The 27,210-nt window shown below is 36.5% G+C and overlaps 1 long non-coding RNA gene across 1 annotated transcript in view; it reads left to right on the top strand.

Annotated features, from left to right (window-relative positions):
• The window catches only part of LOC123595939, a 38,860-nt gene extending 14,345 nt beyond the window's left edge, over positions 1 to 24,515 (top strand). The window contains exon 3 of the long non-coding RNA XR_006711445.1: positions 24,039 to 24,515. This is a non-coding gene — a long non-coding RNA (uncharacterized LOC123595939). The remainder of the gene's footprint in view (positions 1 to 24,038) is intronic.
• The last annotated feature ends 2,695 nt before the right edge of the window (positions 24,516 to 27,210 follow it).

Genomic DNA, 27,210 nt, shown 5'->3' with positions numbered 1-27,210 from the left:
TTTAAAGGTTGACAGCTATTAAATCAGGACTTAAAGCAATGAAGAAAGTCAGAAGCCTTTATCCTAAAGACCTTACTTTAATAAATCAGGTCACCTATCACCTTGACAAGTGAAAAGGGTCTTCAGAGGAAAGACCCAGACTTTATACTTCTATAGAGTGATAATGAGCATGATTTTGATCTAGAGACATTTACAGGGTCTAAGTTACAAGATAAAGACTATTTTTTAAGACCAGCTGAAGTTAATTTATAGGATTTGAAAGATGATTAATAATGCTGTGACAGGAAACAAGAGAGAGAAAATGTTTTCTGGAACTCCTTTCTCCTGTTCTCTAAGATAGGGTCAAAGGTGTGATGTGCCCAGATGCAGTCCAATGCAAAACAGTTATATCCTGTTTATGCCCCTGCCACCATCTGTTCCTTCTTCTAGAGTTAACTGCTCAGGTTGGGGAAGAAAGACTTTCAAAGAGGGTGAGATAGAAAACAAAGTCTTCTGAATTCTTCTTTATTGTAGGAAACAAAGGCAAAAGGAAACATTCAATTTTCTTACTATCTACAACCCATTGACAAGTCCTTGAAACAGGCAGAGTGACCTTCTTCTAGGAACTCAGCTGCCTGGATGTTAATACTTTGTTCAAGGCAAAAGGCAATCTTAGCTTAACATTATCCCGACCTCCAGGATCCTGTAAGTCTATTTTACCATGTCAAAATTCCTTTGGAAACTTCTTATATTTCTAACCCCAAAGATACATGTTAGCAATCATCCTCCAAGCATATGGCCCCCTGATATACATGTGAAGGGTCTCACAACAAGGCTTTTCTAAACAGTAATAAATGACCTTTCCTAACAATAGCTAGCCCCCTCAAGGTTCTGGCAACCTTGCTTCTAAAATGCCTTAGAGACTTCTAATATCCCTAACCACCTCTCAACTTGAAAGTATGTAATCAGTCACCTGTCACAACCCCACTACAGCTTTTTCTGCCCATGGGTCCCCTCCCCATGCTTTAATAAAACCACCTTTTTGCACTGAAAATGTCTCAAGAATATTTTCTTGACCATTTGTTCCAAACCCTAACATTTCCATATCAGTCTTTACCCACTGTGGAAGGACATGGTAGTTTTCTAAATTGTTTTGTTTTCAGAGAGCAAATATACAGTAAGTTGGAATTACAATAATAAGAACAGAATACATAAGCTTGTCTTGTAAAAAAAAATGTTAAGAGAGTTTTAGGGCAGTGGAACCACTCTGTATGATAATATAATGGTGAATACATGTGCTTATACATTTGTCCAAACCCAAAGAATATAACAACATCAGTAGTGAACCTTAATGTAAACTATGGACTTGGGGTGATAATGATGTATCAATGTAGGTTTATCAATTGTAACAAAGGTACTCCTCGGTGGCGGTCACTGACTATAGGGGAGGCCATGAATGAGTGGGAACAAGGGGCTACATAGGATATTTCAGCACCTTCTTCTCAATTGTGTGGTGATCCTAAAACTGCTTGAAAATAATAAAATCTGTTTAAAATACTAAAAAATACTTTATAAAGTGATTGCCTACTCTAAAAATGTTGTCTTCAGTACTTAATGTATTTAGTGCCATTATTTTTTAAATGTAATTTTACATCAAGGATTGAATGAAGCAACACATTTTCAAAAAAAATGGGTAAAGTTAAAAAAAAAGGTAGAGTACCAAGTAAACATCAAGTGTGTCTGAGTAAAATGTATAACTGACACAATACAAATAAACATTTGCATTGACATATAGTCTACATTTGAGTAAATATATGGATTGTAAAGTTCTTGAAAGTTTTTTAATATTTACCCTTTATTTATTTTTAAAGTTTATTTATTTATTTATTTGAGAGCGGAGCATGAATAAGGGAGGGGGAGAGAGGGAGAAGGAGAGAGAGGACCCCAAGCAGGCTCCATGCTTAGTGCAGAGCCCAATGCTGGGTTCCGTTCCACAACCATGAGATCATGACCTGAGCCAAAATCAAGTCAGACACTCAACTGACTGAGCCACCCAGATGCCCCTGTAATATTTATCCTTCATATAAAATGAATTGAATAATAGAATCCTCAAATTATAATTGCAAATATTTTGCAAATAAATTGCAAAATTTCTATCTTTGTTACTTATAGCATTGTATTGTTAAAGTAATTATACAAAGAGGCCATTGGACTGAGGTGAGTCTAATATCTTGGTGACTTAGATAAGCAACCCAAAACCTGAGCTAGAGTCAATGCATTTGAATCCAAATGTGAAATTTAACAAAAACCAGTAACAAACATCCACTTGGTGTTTCCCAAATACTTAAATTATAATCAATCAAATAAGTTTCATGCTTTGCTTCCTCATCTTCTTTTAAAAACTTCTCCCTTGGGGCGCCTGGGTGGCGCAGTCGGTTAAGCGTCCGACTTCAGCCAGGTCACGATCTCGCGGTCCGTGAGTTCGAGCCCCGCGTCAGGCTCTGGGCTGATGGCTCAGAGCCTGGAGCCTGTTTCTGATTCTGTGTCCCCCTCTCTCTCTGCCCCTCCCCCATTCATGCTCTGTCTCTCTCTGTCCCAAAAAAAAAAAATAAATAAACGTTGAAAAAAAAAAATTAAAAACCTCTCCCTTAGCTACTCACTCTGGGGTGGTCCTAACTCCCCCTCATTTGGCTCTATTCAGTTGGAATCATATATGTGCAAACAAGCTCTTCAAACATTTTAATGTGCCTCAATTTACCTTTATACAGTTCATATACCACTCAATCTGGATTTAAGGAAGTACACATGTTGTCCAAATGCTACCACATAAATCTGTAGTAAGTGCTTCAAATTAATTCTATAGTTCTGTAACGGGGATGGGGATTTGGGTTATTCTACATATTTTAAAGAAAATGTTAAAAAAAGGTAATATTTAAAAACATTTTAGTAACCATAAATATATTTTATTCCCATTTAGTAGATTAGAAATACCAAATGTTTGCATTAAAAGTGGCCAGCAGAGCTTCATTTGTTCTCTGTGTAAGAGCCTCTTTCTTGCTAGTATACAACACTTCACAGTTATCTGGAATTGAGGTTATAGAATCTAAGAGCTTCCACTAAGATTATCCTCATCTAGAGCATAACTAACTAAGAAAATTCTCAAAGAGAAGGCCATATTCTTCCTAGACTGGCTTCTAATCTGGCTCCATAGCAAATGCTCTCAAATCTTCATTACTTCTCAGAACCTATCCTTCATTTGACTTCTCTAAAATTCAGCTGCCCCTTGAGACCAATAACAACCTTGCAGATGTCTTAGCAGTGACTTCCCCTCCACAACCAACACACCATAACATCTACCAGAAGTACAAGTGCCCCTTTATTCATCATTGCTGTAATTTCCAGGAGGCTGGCATGGTTTCTGTCTCTTTCTCTGGAATCTTATTTAAGTGTAGTGATCTCAGTTCTTTACTGTGATATGGTTCTTAGACTTTCACATAAGCGGCTTGTTTTCCTGTTCATAATAAACATTTAGACTCCCATCATTCTTCTGTCTTTATGACATTTGTTGATGCTAATTGACTTCTGTGCTGTGCTTCTTGTCTATGGGTCTGATCTGAGATTGAATCATTGATTTCTCCCAGTTTATGTGGGTTATTGAAGTATTCCAATGTTTTGTATATTAATGTCTTAGATCCAGCTGTTATATCAAAATACCATAGGCTGAGTGGCTAAAATGATAGAAATATCTTTCTCATGGTTCTGGAAGTGGGGAAGTCCAAGGTCAAGGTCCTGATTCATTGGTTCCTGGTAAGCATTCTTTTCCTGACTTATAGGTGACAGTATTCTTGAAGTGTCCTCACATGATAGGGAGAGAGTAGGGGAGACTGGGAGAGGGTGGAGGATGAAAGCTCTGATCTTTCCTTATAAGAGCACTAATCTCATCATGACGGCTTAACCCTCAGGACTTCACCTAAATACAATTATCCCCAAAGATTTCATTTCCAAATACATCACATTGAGTGTTAGGTTTTTAACACAGAAATTTGTGTGAGATACAAACATTCAATTCATAACAATTCATTAATTTATAATTCTATAATGTCAATTTGAACAAAGGCAATATACCCGCCTCATATTCAGCAACCATTAGCCTTGAGCTACACTTTTCAGAAACATGAACCCACTCATGGTTCCTCTTGGCGAAATTGGCTGCTTATTACTGTGTCCTTTATAATTTTGCTTCTCTTCCTGGGGCACTTATTATTCTTTTTCACCTGAACCTCGCATGGACAATATCTATTCAGACCCCTCATATGAGGAACCTTTAGTTGTTGCTGTTTTCAAATCTTGCCTTTCAGACTGAGTAAAATAAATCTTCTACTAAGACCTGTTTCATAGCAATGTTTATATTTGTAGCATCCAGTGCACAAACTCAATTGGTATGTAATGAAACAATGCATGGAACCCCATGAAATAAGTTTTCTTACTCCCAAAGCACAAAGGAAGAGAGCCAAGGATAAAATAAAAAGGTAAATAAAATGATGGACCAGATCATGTTGATTAGCTACCCATAAACAAATGCACACTTCTTCCTTATCTCTTTTTTCATTTGTATGTAGTAAAATGTTCCCTGTCCAGGGAATGAATAATATTTGATATATGTCGATTATGGAATCCCATCCCAACTTGCAAGTAATTGGCTTAAGACTGAACATATGACACATCTGGCATTTGAATTATAAATGGAACTAGGGTAGGGGGCTTGGGGGAAACATTTTCCTCCAAGTAAAACAGATAGATTAGGATAAATAGTCCTTGCTCTCTAACTAGGTCATTGTAATAAAGAAATCATGTTCAGAGGGTACTTCAGACTTTTGATAACAAAAAGAAATAATCTAAGAATATATCAGAGAAACGAACATGGAGGCCTAATTTACTCAACTGTTTCATCGGCTCTGGAACTTTCCAGATGTGGACTACTTATTACATGAAAATGTAAATTTCTATTATTTAGTATGCCTTAAGTCAGGTAACTGTTTCTTGAAAATAAATGAATCCTAAGTGACTCAGAAATCTGATGAGCATGAGTGACAGGTTTTCACCTGTTAAGAAACACATCTGGGTAGAGACACTCCCTCATTTAGGTCCTTTCCTATCTGCCTTTCAAAAGCAACATGTTGGAACTGGAGGCTGCCTTAGATACAGATTTTCCAGGATGTTGCCCATTATATTTTGTCTATATAGGGGCCCTGGGCTTTTCACTCAGCTAATACTCTCTATGAATGTAACCTTGTATTACCCACTGAGAAATTTCCTTCCTTTGCTTTTCTAAGCAGAAGTTCATTCTCTGAGAATGTAGTACAAAGAAAGCCCCTGCATTTATAAATAAACTATTAGAAGAGGCATGATCTGTGGACTAGATAAAACAATTAAACCACTGTCTTAATGTCTATAGAATTTTTTAAATCTTATTATTTTTCTCCAGAAAGAGTCAGCTATCCTGAAATCTATAGTGAAGAAAAACTTCCTTCCTCTGAAGGAACTCTATTTTTATTGGGTATCAGGCATTGATGGAAAACCACCTCTTTGCATTCACTCCACTCACATCTCGATGCACTCATCTTCCATAAAAATCCTCCTATTAAGAATTTAGTCCTTTGCTAAATGAGCAGATCCGTCAGCATATGACATAGGACATACCTCTTACCCCGGTGCACAGAGTACTCGAAAATGAACATATTGGCAGGTGAATGTGTGTGAATGTATTATGAATGTGATATTTTTTTTCAACGTTTATTTATTTTTGGGACAGAGAGAGACAGAGCATGAACGGGGGAGGGGCAGAGAGGGAGGGAGACACAGAATCGGAAACAGGCTCCAGGCTCTGAGCCATCAGCCCAGAGCCTGACGCGGGGCTCAAACTCGCGGACCGGGAGATCGTGACCTGGCTGAAGTCGGACGCTTAACCGACTGCGCCACCCAGGCGCCCCTTGAATGTGATATTTTTAGCTGCCATACAATGACTATTATGAACGAGCAGACCCATAATATTGCATAGAATAATTTTCATTTGAATTTACATATAATTTCCGGTGAAAAATGTCATACAGTTGAGTCTCAGTAGTTTATCAGTGACACCTTAAAATTCCTGTGCCCTAATTACTCCATTCATAAAATTGAAGTAAAAACTACTTTTAACATGATGTAATTAAAAGTGAAAGTATGCTACCTTCAAAGAAGCAGAAAACTTTATTGTTAAATAGCTTACAGTGTGTCACCTATGAAGATACTGGTAAATTCAGGAAATATTAATCAGATGTGGATACTGCCAAATATATTCAATCACAGAAGTAAACTCAAGTAGAATTAATTTTGTATTTTAAAAATTTAGATTAATTCACCACCTTTATGGATTACTTTCCATACTTTTAGGTATTCTTTCATTACAATATTGAAAAAACAAGATAAAACTATAGGAAAAAAGCTTAATGAAACAGTTCATTAATTTACCCGTTAAAAGGTGTAAAGTACTAATCCTAAAAATGCTCACTAACTAGGGAGAACAAAAGATGAACGCAGAATTTCAACAAAGAGATGAAAAAATAAGAAAGTATCACATAGAAGCCACAGAACTGAAGAATACAGTAAACTGCACCAAAAAACACACTAAAAGAATTCAACATCAGAGTAGATGAATCAGAAGAAAGGATTAGACAATCAGAAGAAAAGGCAGAATTTACCAATCAGAAGAGTAAAAAGGAAAAATAAAATTAAAAGTGAAGATAGCTTGGAGGCTTCTGGGAAGATGGCGGCATAGGAGGACGCTGGGCTCATGACGTCCTGCGGATCACTAGGATTCCACCCACACCTGCCTAAATAACCAAGAAAATCGCCAGAAGACTAGCAGAATGGATTCTCCAGAGCCAAGCATAGACAAGAGGTCCATGGAAGAGGGTATGAAGGGCAGGCGGAGAGGCCGTGCGTGCTACATGGACTGGCAAGAGGGAGCCGGGGCAGGGGGCAGCCCACAGGCAAAGCAGAGCCCCCAAGCATGGCTTGCAAAAACTGAGGGGCCAGACGGAGTGTGTTCTCACAGCAAGCGGGGGACTTAACATCTGGAAGGTTATAAGTGAACAGCTCTGCTCAGAGAATAGGAGGGCTGGAGGACAATGGGAGGGAGAGTTGTTGAGCCCCGGAAAACAGAGTGCAGCTTGGTGGGGAAAAAGCACCATCTCGCTTGCCAACACCATCTCCCTCGCCCACCCCCCTGCCAAAATCCTAAAGGGAACCAGTTCTTGTCAGGGAACTTGCTTGCACCACGCATACACCCAACGCTGTGCTTCTGTGGATCCATCCCTCAGGCAGGTCTGACTCCTTTTAGGTGCCACAGGGCCCCTCCCAAAGGAGATCTCCAAAGGAAAAGCAAGCTGAGCCTGCCCACCCGCCCCTGGGAACCTTTCAGATCCACCTCAGCTAATACGCCAGATCCCCAACACCACAAGCCTGGCAGTGTGCAAGTAGCCCAGACCGGCCACGTCAGCCCACAGTGATTCCTGCCCCTAGGAGAGGGGAAGAGAAGGTACACACCAGTCTGACTGTGGCCCCAGTGGTGGGCTGGGGGCAGACATCAGGTCTGACTGCGGCCGCACCCACCAAAGCACATTATTCAAGACAGACCAGGGGAAGTGCTCTGCAGTTCCACACCACTCCAGGGACTATCCAAAATGACAAAGCAGAAGAATTCCCGTCAAAAAACCTCCAGGCAATAACGACAGCTAACAAACTGATCAAAAAGGATTTAAACAATATAACAGAAAGTGAATTTAGAAAAATACTCATAAAATTAATCGCTGGGCTTGAAAACAGTAAAAGGACAGCAGAGAATCTATTGCTACAGAGATCAAGGGACTAAGGAACAGCCAGGAGGAGCTAAAACATGCTATTAATGAGCTGCAAAAAAAAAAAAAATGGAGATGACCACAGCTCGGACTGAAGAGGCAGAGGAGAGAATAGGTGACTAGAAGATAAAATTATGGAAAAAAAGAGGCTGAGAAAAAGAGATATAAAAAAATCCAGGAGTATAAGAGGAAAATTAGAGAACTAAGTGATGCACTAAAGAGAAATAATCTATGCATAATTAGTATTCCAGAGGAGGAAGAGAGAGGGAAAGGTGTTGAAGGTGTACTTGAAGAAATAATAGTTGAGGACTTCCCAGATCTGGGGAAGGAAAAAGGCATTGAAATCCAAGAGGCACAGAGAACTCCCTTCAGACGTAACTTGAATCGATCTTCTGCACAACATATCATAGTGAAACTGGCAAAATACAGGGATAAAGAGAAAATTCTTAAAGCAGCTAGGGATAAACGTGCTCTAACATATAAAGGGAGACCTATAAAACTCATGATGGATCTCTCTACTGAAACTTGGCAGTCCAGAAAGGAATGGCAGGAGATCTTCAATGTGATGAACAGAAAAAATATGCAGCCGAGAATCCTTTATCCAGCAAATCTGTCATTTAGAATAGAAGGAGAGGTAAAGGTCTTCCCAAACAAACAAAAACTGAAGGAATTCATCACCACTAAACCAGCCCTATAAGAGATCCTAAGTGGGATCCTGTGAGACAAAGTACCAGAGAAATCGCTACAAGCATGAAACCTACAGACATCACAATGACTCTAAACCCATATCTTTCAATAATAACACTGAATGTAAATGGACTAAATGCTCCAACCAATAGACATAGGGTATAAGAATGGATAAAAAAAACAAGACCCATATATTTGTTGTCTACAAGAGACTCATTTTAGACCTGAGGACACTTTCAGATTGAAAGTGAGGGGATGGAGAACTATTTATCATGCCACTGGAAGTCAAAAGAAAGCTGGAGTAGCCATACTTATATCAGACAAACTAGACTTTAAATTAAAGGCTGTAACAAGAGATGAAGAAGGGCATTATATAATAATTACAGGGTCTATCCATCAGGAAGAGCTAACAATTATAAGTGTCTACACGCCGAATACCGGAGCCCCCAAATATATAAAACAACTACTCATAAACATAAGCAACCTTACTGATAAGAATGTGGTAATTGCAGGGGACTTTAACACCCCACTTACAGAAATGGATAGATCATGTAGACACACGATCAATAAAGAAACAAGGGCCCTGAATGAGACATTGGATCAGATGGACTTGACAGATATATTTAGAACTCTGCATCCCCAAGCAACAGAATATACTTACTTCTCGAGTGCACATGGAACATTCTCCAAGATAGATCATATAGTGGGTCACAAAACAGCCCTTCATAAGTATACAAGAATTGACATCATACCATGCATACTTTCAGACCACGATGCTATGAAGCTTGAAATCAACCACAGGAAAAAGTCTGGAAAACCTCCAAAAGCCTGGAGGTTAAAGAACACCCTACTAAAGAATGAGTGGGTCAACCAGGCAATTAGAGAAGAAATTAAAAAATATATGGAAACAAACAAAAATGAAAATACAACAATTCAAATGCTTTGGGATGCAGTGAAGGCAGTTCTGAGAGGAAAACACATTGCAATCCAGACCTATCTCAAGAAACAAGAAAAACCCTAAATACAAAATCTAACAGCACACCTAAAGGAAATAGAAGCAGAGCAGGAAAGATACTCCAAACCCAGCAGAACAAGAGAAATAATAAAGTTCAGACCAGAAATAAACAATATAGAATCTAAAAAAACTGTAGCACAGATCAATGAAACAAAGAGTTGGTTTTTGAAAAAATAAACAAAATTGATACACCTCTAGCCAGGCTTCTCAAAAAGAAAAGGGAGATGACCCAAATAGATACAATCATGAATGAAAATGGAATTATTACAACCAATCCCTCAGAGATACAAGCAATTATCAGAGAATACTATGAAAACTTATATGCCAACACACTGGACAACCTGGAAGAAATGGACAAATTCCTAAACACCCACCTACTTCCAAAACTCAATCAGGAGGAAATAGAAAGCTTGAACAGACCCATAACCAGCGAAGAAATTGAATCAGTCATCAAAAATCTCCCAACAAATAAGAGTCCAGGACCAGATGGCTTCCCACGGGAGTTCTACCAGACATTTAAAGCAGAGATAATACCTATCTTTCTCAAGCTATTCCAAAAAATAGAAAGGCAAGGAAAACTTCCAGACTCATTCTATGAAGCCAGTATTACTTTGATTCCTAAATCAGACAGAGACCCAGTAAAAAAAGAGAACTACAGGCCAATATCCCTGATGAATATGGATGCGAAAATTCTCAATAAGATACTAGCAAATCGAATTCAACAGCATATAAAAAGAATTATTCACCATGATCAAGTGGGATTCATTCCTGGGATGCAGGGCTGGTTCAACATTTGCAAATCAATCAACGTGATACATCACATTAATAAAAGAAAAGATAAGAACCATATGATCCTGTCAATCGATGCAGAAAAAGCAATTGACAAAATTCAGCATCCTTTCTTCATAAAAACCCTCAAGAAAGTCGGGATAGAAGGAACATACTCAAACATCATAAAAGCCATTTATGAAAAGCGCACAGCTAACATCATCCTCAATGGGGAAAAACTGAGAGCTATCCCCCTGAGATCAGGAACATAACAGGGGTGTCCACTCTCAATGCTGTGGTTTAACATAGTGTTGGAAGTGCTAGCATCAGCAATCAGACAACAAAAGGAAATCAAAGGCATCAAAATTGGCAAAGATGAAGTCAAGCTTTCACTTTTTGCAGATGACATGATATTATACATGGAAAATCTGATAGACTCCACCAAAAGTCTGCTCGAACTGATACATGAATTCAGCAAAGTTGCAGGATACAAAATCATTGTACAGAAATCAGTTGCATTCTTATACACTAATAATGAAGCAACAGAAAGACAAATAAAGAAAATAATCCCATTCACAATTGCACCAAGAAGCATAAAATACCTAGGGATAAATCTAACCAAGATGTAAAAGATCTGTAGGCTGAAAACTATAGAAAGCTTATGAAGGAAATTGAAGAAGATATAAAGAAATGGAAAAATATTCCGTGCTCATGGGTTGGAAGAATAAATATTGTTAAAATGTCAATACTACCCAAAGCTATCTACACATTCAATGCAACCCCAATCAAAATTGCACCAGCATTCTTCTCGAAACTAGAACAAGCAATCCTAAAATTCATATGGAACCACAAAAGGCCCCGAATAGCTAAAGTAATTTTGAAGAAGACCACCAAAGCAGGAGGCATCACAATCCCAGACTTTAGCCTCTACTACCAAGCTGTCATCATCAAGACAGCATGGTATTGGCACAAAAACAGACACATAGACCAATGGAATAGAATAGAAACCCCAGAATTAGACCCACTAACGTATGGCCAACTAATGTTCGACAAAGCAGGAAAAGAATATCCAATGGAAAAAAGACAGTCTCTTTGGCAAATGGTGCTGGGAAAACTGGACAGCAACATGCAGTAGAAAGAAACTAGATCGACTTTCTTACACCATTCACAAAAATAACCTCAAAATGGGAAAGGACCTGAATGTGAGACAGGAAACCATCAAAACTCTAGAGGAGAAAGCAAGAAAAGACCTCTCTGACCTCAGCCGTAACAATTTCTTATTTGACACATCCCCAAAGGCAAGGAAATTAAAAGCAAAAATGAACTATTGGGACCTCATGAAGATAAAAAGCTTCTGCAGCAGCAAAGGAAACAATCAACAAAACTTAAAGGCAACCAACGGAATGGGAAAAGATATTTGCAAATGACATATCGGACAAAGGGCTAGTATCCAGAATCTATAAAGAGCTCACCAAACTCCGCACCCAAAAAACAAATAACCCAGTGAAGAAATGGGCAGAAAACATCAATAGACACTTCTCTAAAGAAGACATCCGGATGGCCAACAGGCACATGATAAGATGCTAAATATCACTCCTCATCAGGGAAATACAAACCAAAACCACACTCAGATATCACCTCATGCCAGTCAGAGTGGCCAAAATGAACAAATCATGAGACTATAGATGCTGGAGAGGATGTGGAGAAACGGGAATCCTCTTGCACTGTTGGTGGGAATGCAAACTGGTACAGCCACTCTGGAAAACAGTGTGGAGGTTCCTCAAAAAATTAAAAATAGACCTACCCTATGACCCAGCAGTAGCACTGCTAGAAGTTTACCCAAGGGATACAGGAGTACTGATGCATAGGGGCACTTGGACCCCAATGTTTATAGCAGCACTCTCAACAATAGCCAAATTGTGGAAAAAGCCTAAATGTCCATGAACTGATGAACGGATAAAGAAATTGTGGTTTATATACACATGGAGTCGTACGTGGCAATGAGAAAGAATGAAATATGGCCCTTTGTAGCAATGTGGATGGAACTGGAGAGTGTGATGCTAAGTGAAATAAGCCATACAGAGAAAGACAGATACCATATGGTTTCACTCTTATGTAGATTCTGAGATACTTAACAGAAACCCATGGGGGAGGGGAAGGAAATAAAAGAAAAGAGAGGTTAGAGTGGGAGAGAGCCAAAGCATAAGAGACTCTTAAAAACTGAGAACAGGGGCACCTGGGTGGCTCAGTCAGTTAAGCGTCCGACTTCAGCTCAGTTCATGATCTCACAGTCCGTGAGTTCAAGCCCCGCGTCGGGCTCTGTGCTGACAGCTCAGAGCCTGGAGCCTGCTTCCGATTCTGTGTCTCCCTCTCTCTCTGCCCCTCCCCTGCTCATGCTCTGTCTCTCTCTGTCTCAAAAATAAATAAAAAAACAAAAAAAATTAAAAAAAAAAAACTGAGAACAAACTGAGGGTTGATGGGGGGTGGGGGGGAGGGTAGGGTAGGTGATGGGCATTGAATAGGGCATCTTTTGGGATGAACACTGGGTGTTGTATGGAAACCAATTTGACAATAAATTTCATATATTAAAAAAATAATTAAAAAAATAAATAAATAAAAAAGAAAGTAAGACCTTGAAAAAAAATAAAAAAATAAATAAATAAAAAGTGAAGATAGCATAAGGGGCTTATGAGACAACACCAGATTGACTATCATTCATATTTATAAGGCTCCCAGAAGGAGAAGAGAAAGGATCAGAAATCTTATTTGAAGACTTAATATCTGAAAGTTTTCCTAACTTGGAACAGAGATTCACATTCAGGAAGCTCAGAAAGTTCAAAATAAGAGAAACGAACACCGAACCACACCAACACACGTTAAAATTTCAATGTCAAAGTTTACAAACAAGGAAAGAATATTAAGAGCAGCAAGAGAAAACAATTAATTATTTACAATGGAACCCTAATAAGAATATCAGCAGGTTAGTCGCACAATATGCAAAGTATTCAAAGAAAAAAAATATCCAACGAAGAATACTCTACCCTCAAAATTATTAGTCAGAATTGAAGCAGACATAAAAAAAAAAAGTCAGACAAGCAAAAACTAAAGGAGTTCATCAGCACTAAACTGGCCTTACAAGAAATGTGATAGGGACTTTGTTAGGCTGAAAAGAAAGGGTGCTAACTAATAACAAGAAAACAGGAAAAAAATTACCTTATTGGAGAGGTAAATATATCAGAAAGGTAGTGGATTAGTCACTTGGAAAACTAGTATGAAGTTTTAAAGACAAAAATTATAAAAAAAAACCCTACAATTACAATAATTAGTTATGGGATATACATGATAAAAACATAAAATGAGCTCTCAAAAACTTAAAACGTAGGGGGTGAAAGCAAAAATACTAAGCTTTAGAATAATATCAAACTTAGTGTTTATCAACTTAAAATAGACTGATACAAATACAAGTTATTTGTAAGCCTCATGGTAACCATAAACCAAAAAAATTACAGTCAATATACACAAAAATGATAAAGAAATATAAGACTATCATTAAAGGAAATTATCAAACCACAAAAGATGAAAGCAAGATAGAAGAGCTAAAAACGTCTAATAAACAATTAACCAAATGGCAATAAGTAGATAACTATCAATAATTACTTTAAATGTAAATGGACTAAATGCTCCAATCAAAAGGCATAGAGTGGCTGGATGCATTAAAAAAGAAAAACACACACAAGATTCATCTATATACTACCTACAGGAGACTCACATCAGATCTAAGGACACACATGGACAAGAAGTGAAGGAATGGAAAAATATATAAATGGAAACCAAAGAAAGCTGGCGTAGCTATACTTATGTTAAATAGACTTTAAAGCCAAGACTGTACCAAGAGACAAAGATGAACACTACATAATAATAAAAGGGTCAATTACACAAGATGATTAATATTTGTAAATATTTATACACCCAACATAGGAATACCTAAAAATATAAAGCAAATATTAACAGATTAAAGGGAGAACTAAACATCAATACAATAATATCAGGGACTTTTAATATCCCCCTGACATGAATAGATCATTCAGATACAAAATCAATAAAAGAATATCAGTCTTACATGACAAGTTAGACTTTATGGACTTAACAGTTGCATATAGAATGTTCATCAAAAACCAACAGAGTGCACATTCTTCTCAAGTACACATGGAACTTTCTCCAGGTTAGGTCATGTGTTAGGCCACAAAACAAGTCTAAATAAACTTAGGAGGGGGTGCCTGGGTGGTTCAGTCGGTTGAGCATCCGACTTCAGCTCAGGTCATGATCTCACGGTTCTTGGGTTCGAGCCCCGTGTCAGCCTCTGTGCTGACAGCTCAGAGCCTGGAGCCTGCTTTGGAGTCTGTGTCTCCTTCTCTCTCTGCCCCTCCCCTGCTCATGCTTTGTCTCACTCTGTTTCTCAAAAATAAATAAATGTAAAAAAAAATTAAAAAAATTTTAAATAAACTTAGGAGGATAAATATCTTATCAAGAATTTTTGACCACAATGATATAAAAATAGAAATTAATTACATGAAGAATACTAGAAATCTCAAAAATATATGAAGTTTAAAAAACATGCTACTGAACAGTCAATGAGTCAAAGAAGAAATAAAAAGGGAATGAAAAATGCCTTGAGATTTTTAAAAAAAGGAAATATACCAAAACTTGTGGGATGCAGCAAAAGTAGTTTTAAGAGGGAAGTTCAAACCAATAAATGTGTACCTCAATAAACAACAAAAATCTCAAATAAATAACCCAACTTTACACCTCAAGGAACTAGAAAAAGAACAAAAAACCCTCAAGTTAGTAAAAAGAAGGAAATAAAGATTAGAGCAAAAGTAAATGAAATAGAGACTAAAATGACAAGAGAGAAGATTAATGAAACTAAGAGTTGGTTTGTTTACAAGTCTTTTGTCACATTCACCAAGAAAAATAAGAGAAGGCTCGAAATTAGAATGAAAGTGGAAATATAATTAACACCTCAGAAATACAAAGGATCATAAGAGACCGCTATGAACAATTACATGCCAATAATTGGACAACCTACAAGAAATGGATAAATTCCTAGAAACATAAAACCTACCAAGACTAAGTCATGATGATAAAGAAAATCTGAGCAGACAAATTATTAATAAAGAGATTGAATCAATAACTAAAAACCCCACAACAAACAAAATATGGTTTAACTGATGAACTCTACCAAACATGCAAAGAATTAATACCAATCCTTTTCAAACTGTTCCAAAAAATGGAAGAGTGAGGAATCCTTCCAAACTCATTTTATTAGACCAGCATTACCCTAATACCAAAGCCAGAAAAAGATACCATGAGAAAAAAAAAGATACATGCCAATCTCCCTGATGAATATAGTTGAAAAAATTCTCAACAAAATATTATCAAACTAAATTCAACAATGCACTAAAAGGATTATACAACATGATTAAATACATTTTTTTTTCTTGTGGATACAAGTATGTTTCAGCATTTGCAAAGCAGTCAATGTGATATATCACAGGAACAAAATGAAGAATAAAAGTCATATGATCAATCATTTCAATAGATGCATAATAAACACTTAAAAAATTCAACAAACTCATTTATGATAAAAATTCTCAACAAAGTAGATATAGACGCAACATGATAAAAGCTGTATATAACAAGCTCACAACTAGCATTGTACTCAATGGTGAAAATCTGAATACTTGTCCTCTAAGATCAGGAACAAGACAAGGAAGTCTACTTTTGCCACATTTATTTAACATAGTATTAGAATTTCTAGCGAGGGCAATTAGGCAACTATAAGAAATTAAAGGCATTCAAATTAGAAAGGAAGAAGTAAAATTGTTATTTTTTGCAGATGGCATGATAATATATATAGATGATCCTAAAGATTACATTAAAGAAAACTGTTAAAATCAAGGAATGAATTCAGTAAAGTTGCAGGATATAAAATCAATACACAAAAATCAATTGCATTTCTATATGACAATAACAACCTATCAGAAAAAAATAAAGAAAACAATACCTTTTACAATTGCGTCAGAAATAATAAAATACCTGGGAATAAATTGCACAAAGGAGGTGAAAGATCTATACATTGAAAACTATAAGATGTTAATGAAATAAATTGAAGAAGACACAAATGGTAAGATATTTTAGGCTTTTGGTTTGTTAGAATCAATATTATTAAAGTGTCCATACTACCCAAAATTGCACAGGTTCAATGTAATCCCTATAAACATTTCAATGGCATTTTTCAAAGACATAGAACAAACAATCCTAAGATTTTTATGGAGTCACAAAAAACCCTAAATCACAAAAGCAATCTTAAAAAGAAAGAACAAAGCTGGAGGCATCATGCTCCCTGATTTCAAACTACATTACAAAGCCATACTAATCAAAACACTATGGTATTGGCATAAAGACAGACACATAGATCATTGGAAAGGAATGGAGAGCCCAAAAATAAACCCATGCATACATGGCCAATTAATTTACAACCAAGAAACCAAAAATTGGAGGAAAGGACTGTCTCTTTAATAAACAGTTTTGGGAAAATTAGACAACCATTGAATGAAATTCAATCACTATCTTTCTCCAAACACAAAAATTAACTCAAAATGGATTAAAGACTTGATTGTAAAAACTGCAACCCATAAAATTTCTACAAGAAAGCATAAGTGGTAAACTCCCTGACATAGATGTTAGTGATAATTTTTTAATCTGGTACCCACCAAAAGCAACAAAAGCAAAAATAAATAAGTGGGACTACATCATACTGAAAACTCTACCGAGTGAAGGAATCCATCAGCAAAAAGGCAACCTACTGAATATGAGAAAATGTTTTTAAATCATATATCTGATAAGGGACTAATATCCAAAATATGTAAACAACTCATATAACTCAATAGGAAAGAAAATAATCCATTCAAAAAATGGGCAGAAGGCCTGAATGGATATATTTACAAAAATGGAATATAGCTGTCTAACAGATACATGAAAAGAGCCTCAACATCACTAAACATCAGAGAAATGTAAATCAAAACCACAGTGAGGTATTACCTCATACATAGTATAAGTGCTATAAATAATTAAATTAAGAAATGAAAAGAAAAAACAAGTGTTATTGAAGATGTGGAGAAAAGGGAACTTTTGTGCACTGTTGATGGGAATGTAATTGGAGCAGCCACTGAGGTAAACAGTATAGAATTCCCTAAAATTAAGAATAGAACTACCATGCAATCAAGGAATTCTACTTCTGGGTATTTATCCAACAAAAACAAAAACACTAATATAAAAAGTTATCTGCACTCCCATGCTCTTTGCGGCATTATTTGCAATAGCCAAGACATGGACACAACCTAAGTGTCCATCAGTGGAAAAATGGATAAAGAAATTGTAGATACACACGCACACACACACACACACTGAAGTATTATTCAGTCATATAAAGAACTGAAATTTTTCATTTGCAAGAACAAAAATGGCTCTCAAAGACATTATGCTAAGTGAAATAAGTTAGAGAAAGTCCCATACCATATCAGTTATATGTAGAATCTAAAACAAACACAAAAAAAAAAAAAAAAAAAAAAACCAAAACTCATGGATACAGCATAGATTGGTGGTTGCCAGAGGCAGGGATTGAGGGATTGATGGTTGAAGGTCAAAAGATAAAAAAAGAAATAGAAAAAAATAAAAAAAAAAAAAAAACAATGCCAAGGATTGTTTGACTGATTTACGATGTATTGAAAACTAAACTGTGCTTTTAATAGTAGGTGAGCAAACAATATTTAATGAATGTATTAGCTACTCAACTCTTGGTTTAAAAAACAACCAACGAAACCCTCTATTATACATTTTATATTAAACACGGAAAGTGGGAATTAAATGCTGTTTAAAAGTAACACATAAAACCTATTTTTTCAAAGCAAATAAAATGTATAACAAAAAATATGATTAGAAAGGAGAGGACTTTCATAAATTTTTTTATACTCTGCTGATATTTAATGTCTGACTTCAAAAATTTTAAAGCATAATATGTGTTGTTAATTATTTATTTTTATTTATGTACAAGATCTAAAAAAAAACTGTTTGGAGTGATTATACCACACAGCTTACAGAAAATAAAGTTTCAAAATATTTTAAAAGATATATTTAAAATATATGTATGTGTTTATTGTTTTTATTTATTACTTTTCTTCAGTTTAGGAAGAGAGGAAGAGCGAACATGAGTGGGGAAGTGGGGTAGAGATGGATAGAGAGAAAATATTAACCAGTCTTCATGCTTAGCATGAAGCCCAAAACAGGACTCCATCGCATGAACCATGAGATTATGACCTGAGCTGAAATCAAGAGTTGGATGCTCAACCAACTGAGCCGCACCGATGCCCCAATATATATTTATTTTTTGTTGTCTCTTTCTACTGTGCATTACTGATAACTAAAAATAATTGTATACCTGGGCACTAGGGAGGCTCAGTCAGTTAAGCATCTGACTCTTGATTTCTCATGGGTTGTGAGATCAAACCCTGTATTATTAGGCTCTGTGCTGACAGCATGGAGCCTACTTGGGATTCTCTCTCATATTCTCTCACTCTGACTCTCTTCACTCTAGTTCTCTCTCTTGCTCTCTTGCAAAATAAACATTTTTTAAACATTTAAAAAATAAAAAAATAAAAAGTAATTGTATACCACTGATCTAAATAGAAGATATCTAAAATGAGAAGTGTACATTATTTATTTATTTTAGAGAGAAAGAGAAAGAATATGCTAGTGGGAGAGAGGGGCAGAGGGAGAGCTGAGAATCTCAAGCAGGCTCTGTGCTCAGCAAGGAGCCTAATCCCACTACCATGGGATTATGAACTGAGTCAAAAGCAAGTCAGACACTCAACTGACTGAGCTACTCAGGTGTCCCAGAGAAGTATACATTTTAATACAAAATTTTTTATTTAAAAATTTATATGGAATTATGCTTTACTAATTTTTAATATTTAGACTGGCACGTTTTCTAAAGCTGTTATATATCAGAAGGTCATGTATAATGTAAACAATAGGATATTACCCTTAAGGAAGAGTAAAGTTCCATGAGGCATTAGGTAAAAATGGCACTCTCAGAGTTTCTTCCTTTTCAATGTACAATAAAAACTCGAATTGTGGGTAACTTGTTCTTCGGGTGTTCCACAAGAGAAGCAAATATTTCTAATAAATTTTAACTTGATAAACGAACCATGTCTTGCAATACAAGTACTAAGTGATGCCGAATGTCACATGATCACAACTGAGCCAATGGTTCCTCGCTCTCTCTCTCTCTTTTGCACACATGCATGCTGTGGGATTGTCGGTGATTGTCTCCCATGCTTGGATGCTCAGTCTCAGACAGAGGTGTTTGGCAGAAATCAGTGATTTTTCAGAACATTAGAAGGTGCCCACAACTGGCACTAGTGTATTTTTTATCACTTCAAACCACCTATGGACAGTCCTTTGCTTTTGCATACAAGAGGAAGCTTAAGAATGATTTGCCTCACTCTAGGTCAGGCTGCCTGCAGATAGAGACCCTTTCCTCTGATGCCTTATTGCCATTTACATTAAATACAGTATATGACAGTTTATTAATACTGTACTGTAGTCAAAATTTGTTAGTGATAGTGAAAGTCGTCCTGCACAATAACCCTCCTCTCTCTTGTTCCCTCACACCAGCCATGAAGATTTTCAAAGGTAAGTGCAGGTTAATTTGTTTATTTTTCTTTATATTTTGTATTTCCTTTATTATTTAGTATTATATTACAGTATTATAATCATTTTTATATGGATATTTTTGGGTTGTGGAACAAATCATCTGAGTTTCCATTATTTCTTATGGGGAAATTTGCTTTAATATACAAGTGCTTTGGATTACAAACATGTTTCTGGAACAAATTATGCTCGCAAACCAAGGTCTTAACTGTATTCTGAACAAGTCCAGCTTACATATGGCAAGTTAACATGGTATATGGGTTATATTAACTAGTTTAAGCTAAATAAGTGTCAAAATTAGAAAATGACCTTAAAACATTCCTATAAGGAAACAGCCTATTAAAATTAGCACCGATGATTCAAAATATACAAAAACAAAATAGCAGATACAATATTTACACATCCTAATTTAAGCTCTTATCTGCTACGTCATAAGACAAAGCAATGATGATTTTTATCTTATCTGATAAGCTGGCAACATTTGGGAAAATATCAAATTATCAGAAATAGGGATTTAGAACCATTATATTTAAAAACGAATAGTGCTCTGTCTTGTAGTTCATTTTCTGAGTTAAGAATGCTCTGACGTTCTTGTGATTAGAAAGATTAAAAAAATTATTTCATCTTCATTTTTTAAAGATCTATATTTTGAGTATTCTGACTATGCTTACAGAATGTATAGCATGTCAGGATAATTGCTTACATATACAATTTGTTTTAAAGTTTATATTTGGGAGTAATCATTAATAATTAGTAAGAGGTGGATTTTTTTTAAGTTTGAATACCACTTTTCTGTGAGCTGAGATTTGAACCTTTTTAATGAGGATGGAAACTCCGTTTAGTATTTGTAATTGAACCATTAAAACTTCAACATAAATCAGGGCACCTGAGTGGCTCAGTTGGTTGAGCATCTGACTTCAGCTCAAGTCATGATCCATAGGTTGGTGAGTTTGAGCCTGGCATTGGGCTCTATGCTGACAGCTCAGAGCCTGAAGCCTGCTTTAGATTTTATTTCTCCCTCTCTCTCTGCCCCTTCCCCACTCATGCTCTGTTTCTCTCTCTCAAAAATAAACAAACATTAAAAATGAAAAAAATTCAACATAAATCTAACATACAATCTACAAATATGAATATTTTAAAACAAAATATATTAATTACACAATCTGGAATCTGGTATTCTTTACACTTGCAACATAATTGATTTCTACGCAGCTAATATGTATTGGAATTGATTGTTACTTGTTAACACTGAGAAAAAAAAATCTATACCTGTGTCCATAGATGCAATATTTATATAAACACTGTTTTGATTTTCAAAAAACATATCTTACTTTTGAGAATTTTTAACTGCAAACTGTTGGAATGTATATCTATGTTAATCTGGGCTTCATCTTTCCTATGGATAGATTGCAAAGGGAATTGGTTCAATTTCATAAATAAAATTTGGTCAAGATCATGTTCAGAGGCATACATTTCACCTTTGAATTACTTAAGATAATCTATTTTATCTAAGAGTGAAACTAAGTTACGTCAAAGGCCCCATACAATTTTTCTGGTGGTGACACCTCCTCTCTCTGCTAATCCTCACTCCTGCTAATCCTTCAAATTTCCAAATCATTCCGGGATCCTCTGTAAATCCCTAATGTGTTCCTTTAATTATATACTCTGTCAGCACAGCTTAATGTTTAGAAACAGATATTTTGAGTTTGAATCTTGACTCAACGCATGTTGTATGTGACTTAAAAAAAAATCTTTTTTGATATTTATTTATTTTTGAAGGTGAGAGAGACAGAGCATGAGCAGGGGAGGGGCAAAGAGCCAGTGAGACACAGAACCTGAAGCAGGCTTCAGGCTCTGAGCTGTCAGCACAGAGTCCAATGCTCAACATGGGGCTGGAACTCACAAACCGTGAGATCATGATTTGAGCCAAAGTCAGACGCTTAATGGACTGAGCCTTGGAGCAAGAGGCTAAGGTCTCAGGATTTAGTGTGTCAATACACGTAGCCCTTGGAAAGTATGTGGCACAAGGACTCATGGACATATCTTCTATTATCATCATCACTGATAACTTCTGGTATGATGGACAACAAAGGGAGTTGTTCAGCCACAGGTGCCACCAAATCTACTGCCAGCACACTGTGCTCTCACAATACCCAGAGGGATCTTTTGCCAGGAAAGATGCCAGGTCCTGATGCTGTAAGCACTGACATGTGGTCTGAGGTTCTGCCTGCTCTGGGCACCGAGTGCATCCCTGAAGTTGGCTGCTGATGCTGTGGCATTCGTTGTTCCCTGGAGACCTTAGTCAAACGGGTCATTCTTCTATTTGCTCTTTTTCCGGATCTTTTGCCTGGAGCAAACATAGTGGCCCACTTTCCTTTATCCAAATCTTAATGTCCAGAATAGAGATGACAAAATAATAGCTCACAGACAGTATTTAGTGTTTATTAATATGTATTTAAGGGGTGCCTGGATGGCTCACTTGGTTAAGCATCTGACTTTGCTCAGGTCATGATTTCAGGATTCATGAGTTCGAGCCCCACATTGGGCTCACAGCCTTGAGCCTGCTTTAGATTCTGTGTTTCCCTCTCTCTCTGCCCCTCCCCCATTCACACTCTGTCTTCTCTGTTTCTCAAAAATAAATAAACATTAAAAAAATATGTTTTGAATGCCTTTAGTTTGGCTTTTCTTTTCTTTTTTTTTAAATTGAAATATAATTGACACAATGTTGCATTAGTTTCAGATATACAACACAGTAATTCCATTTTTTTTAGTAATTCCATTTTTAATTGACTATAGACTTATTAATTATTACCTTGAAACCTAATACAGTTCCTTGTTTGGCTCCTGAAGGCATTTTTCTTGGGGTCTAGTCTCTTTCTTGTATTGTAGGGTAAAAGTATTCCCTCCAGGCTCTTTGTTACCACATCTGCATAAACTCTGGCAAGCTACCTCATTAGTTCTATAGATGTTTAAGAATTTAAGACTGGTGTGGTTTGGGACACCTGGGTGGCTCAGTCAGTTGGGCATCTGACGTCAGCTCAGGTCATGATCTCATGGTTTGTGGGTTTGAGCCCCGCGTCAGGCTCTGTACTGACAGCTCAAGCCTGGAGCCTGCCTGGGATCCTGTGTCTCTCTCTCTACCTACTCCTCCCCCACTCACACACTGTCTATCTGTCTGTCTCTCTCTCAAAAATATAAATGTTAAAGATTGGTATGGTCTGGGGTTTGATATGGAAGTTTTACTGCAAATATAACGTGATAAAATAAGATCTTGACAATTTTATAAAGTGTTCTCCATCCTGGCTTAAAAAAAACACTACAAAAGTCCTTATAGATAAGTTTTAATTAAAAGGATAAATTAATAATATTATAAACATGCTTACCATATGTTCTTACACAGATATTTATATTAACATTTTAGAGAGTTGTCATGCATTTATTCTTTTTAATAATCAAATTTATAGATGGAATCTAATCTACCTGAACTACTTTAAGGTATAATAAAAGATATGCTGAAAATAAAGAATGAATTTGAATAAACTGTTTTTGAAACCTAACTTGTATTAAAAGTTAACATTATATAACAGGTCTTAAAATTTTTGAAAATCTGTATTAACAAAAACCAAAGTTATTCTGGGACTAATGTGAATTTCTTCTTTTAATAGAAGTTTTACGTGGTTGGCTTTTTAATTCTATATCTGTATAACACTACAAAGCGATCACCACAAGCCCAGTTTTTATCCATCACCATACGGTTGACCCCTTTCATCCATTCTGCCCATCCCCCAATCTCTTTCCCTTCAGGTAACCAATAGTCTGTTCTCTGTATCCTTGAGTTTTCTTTGTATTATTTTGTTTATTTGTTATTTTAGATTCCACATAGATAAATTTTAATTATCAAAACTACCTTCAGTTTTCAGAAATCGGACTGAAAACAAAACTGTTAAAAGTGCTACAAACACACAGGGCTATATAAATGGTGGCAGTTGGACAAAGATTGAGTTACAGAAGCATTGCCCTGATGGTGACTGAAGCCAACAAAGGAAGAAGAGAACTCTCAATCAAGACATTCAAACTTAGGCTATGAGTCCATCTACAATCCAATATCCATCCATCTAACAAGTCACTCTGATCCAACCTGATTGTTCTTCTTCAGAAGTCCCTAAAAAGCTCTTTGATTTCCTTTTCTCTACCACCTGTGTTAGAGACAAGTGACTGTCTCAATCTATAGGCTTCTTTTCTTCCTTTATAAGTGAACCCTCTATTTTTTAGTGAGAAATCTGACAATCCAGAATTCAGACTACATTTTCCAGCCTCTCTTTAAAATGTCTGTGACTCATAGATCCAAATTCTGGCCAATGGTATGGAGGTAACATGAAGTATCAGTTACCAAATGAGAATCAGTCCTCTTATTCTGTATCAAATGGTGGTAATACTTTTAAGAATGCAGGTAATGGTGAAACCCAGATGAAACCTGAAGCAATCAGGATTACCAAAACCATTCTCCAGGTCTTGCCTGGCCTGACCTTAGGATGCTGCCTGGCCCATTTTAACAGAGGAGGTCCCTAAGTGATGTGTGTTTCTCAAAAAGAAGCTATTTTGGCCTTAAAATATCTTCAATTTATACTCCAACAGTTACATAGTTTAGGTGATATTTGTTTTAATGGAGCTATGCCTAAAAGATTTCATAGATTCATAGATTCCAGGTGTGTTAACCAGAAATGATTGTAAACACATTGTCTATATCCTGCTAAAGGTATCTTAGAGATAAGTATTCTCCAGCTAGTAAATGCCATTAGTGAGTTTGTCAAGGTATTAGCACGGTCACAAGAGGATTTGGTTTGCTTCTTACCTTTTACTGATTAGATTATATAAATCAAAAATCCATGTGTGGCTCCCAGGATTCCTTTCTATAATGTTATACCAAACCATTTCCACCAACTCAACTGCATTTAGCATTGACCAACATGGAGTCCAGATGGTCAAACAACCAGGAGTTGGCGCTTTTGATAAAGAATTTATATGCCCCTACTGATGAAGCCAGTTTTAGTTAAATGTAAGACTCTTCTCTCATGTAGCTTTCTGAATCCATTTCCACAACAGTCGCAGGATTTACACTGACATAAATTAATATGATTTTATAATTATTTTGCTATGTAGGTCTTTTTCTTTTGAGTTAAAATTGCATACAATTCTCTGTGCAAGCTAGATTTAATATAGTTATAAATCTAGAGGTAATTACGGATGGATGAGAGAATGGGACATGAAGACATTGACAATGTAAATAATGCAAATGATGTCATTACAAGGTTTTTCAGGGCATGAATTACTTCAGTGACCTTGTAAGGGGACAGTCTCTGCTGTCAGAAGAAGTTCATGGAATTTAGAATTTTGAGATATACAAGGGCACCTGGGTGGCTCCGTCGGTTAAGTGTCCAACAATTGGTTTCAGCTCAGGTCATGATCTCGCAGTTCATCCGTTCAAACCCTGCATTGGGCTCCATGCTGACAGAGCAGAGCCTGCTTGGGACTCTCTCTTTCTCTCTGCCCTGCTCTACTCATTCTCTCTCTCTTTCTCTCTCTCGAAATAAATAAATTAATTAAAAAAAGAATTTGGGGATATACAAATTTATTTGAATTCACAAATATGTCTCCTTTACATTATTCGGGTCTCTCTGTGTACCTATCAATACATCAACTTTCATAAAAAAGACTTGCTAGGGCTGCTGCTTTAAAAGATCCTGCACTGGTGGTTTGTAACAGTGGTACCATAACCCAGAATGGTAATGCTGTCACCAAATATCTGTGCTTGTTTTACTGGCTTTTCATTCTCTGATGGTGATAGTTTCTTTGCAGTCTTAAACCCCAATCATGTTAGATAACCATTCCTGATTCCCATTTTCTTTAGAGATTGTTTTGTTGCCTTTTTTTCCTTTTTAGTAACAATTACTAAACACAAAAAGTTATAACTTCCAATTATTTCCGATGACTTTAAATAGACTTGCGTTTATTAAGAGAGAATTAGTTAGAGGATGAAACTAACACACTGAAACCTGAATTTCTAGGCAATATTCCCTAAATTAAACCATAGACGCAGAAACTAGTGTGCATGCCACTTCTGCCCCTTTAGAGGGGACTGACTAGACGTTGCCACCAAAGCTGTTACCTCCAGGACCATGACACCTCTGTAAGAACTCTCATTAGTAAACATGTTTGCTCCCTGCCCCTCTTGTGACAAGTAACTCCACTCAAAAGTAAACTCACTTAAGAAATTTTCTTACCTCCTGTGGCTAAAGGTTGCTCAATCTAATTTGTAAAACCTAAATCATATCCAAAACTCTAATGTCAATGAAATTTGAAAAGTAATATCTTCGTCTCATTTCTTTATACACTGACAACAAATTTATGTCGGTATTGAGCAAGACAAGCTACTGTATTACGTTATGATGGACTTTCTAATGGAAGTCAACCATCAAAACAGAATGTTAATGTATATATGTTAAAATAATAGATTAAACAAAGTTAATGTGTTCTGTACTGTGGACATTTTAAGAGCCTTTTATATGTAAAATTCCTCCAAAGGGATACAATAAGAAGCACTTTAAGGCTTAACCATGAGAATATTCTTATAACACATCTATCAGAAACTAATGGGATATTGGTATTTAGTGCAATAGAGTTTTGAAAACAAGCAGCCTAGCAGCTTCTTTTAAAACAACCACTTAAGTTCAATTCCCCCCCTGACCCACACAAAAAAATTATAAAAAGGAATGAAGCTAAAGAGAAATGTATACGCATGCAGTGATATCGTGTGTGTGTGTGTGTGTGTGTGTGTGTGTGTGTGAAAACATAAATACATGGAAAATTGAAGTAGATCACATAAGAATTAACTATAAATAAACTCAAAAATATAATAGCAAAGGGGTGCCTGGGTGGCTCAGTCGGCTAAGCATCCAACTCTTGATTTCTGCTCAGGTTGTGATCTCATGGCTTTTACGATATCAGAAAGTGTGAGATATCAGCCCCCACATTGGGGTGTGCACTGATAATGAGGAGCCTGCTTGGGATTATCGCTCCCTCTCTCTCTGCCCC

The sequence above is a fragment of the Leopardus geoffroyi genome, chromosome B1 (genome assembly GCF_018350155.1).
Source record: "Leopardus geoffroyi isolate Oge1 chromosome B1, O.geoffroyi_Oge1_pat1.0, whole genome shotgun sequence".
NCBI classification, from domain to species: domain Eukaryota; kingdom Metazoa; phylum Chordata; class Mammalia; order Carnivora; family Felidae; genus Leopardus; species Leopardus geoffroyi.
This window is presented reverse-complemented; position numbering and strand designations above follow the sequence as displayed.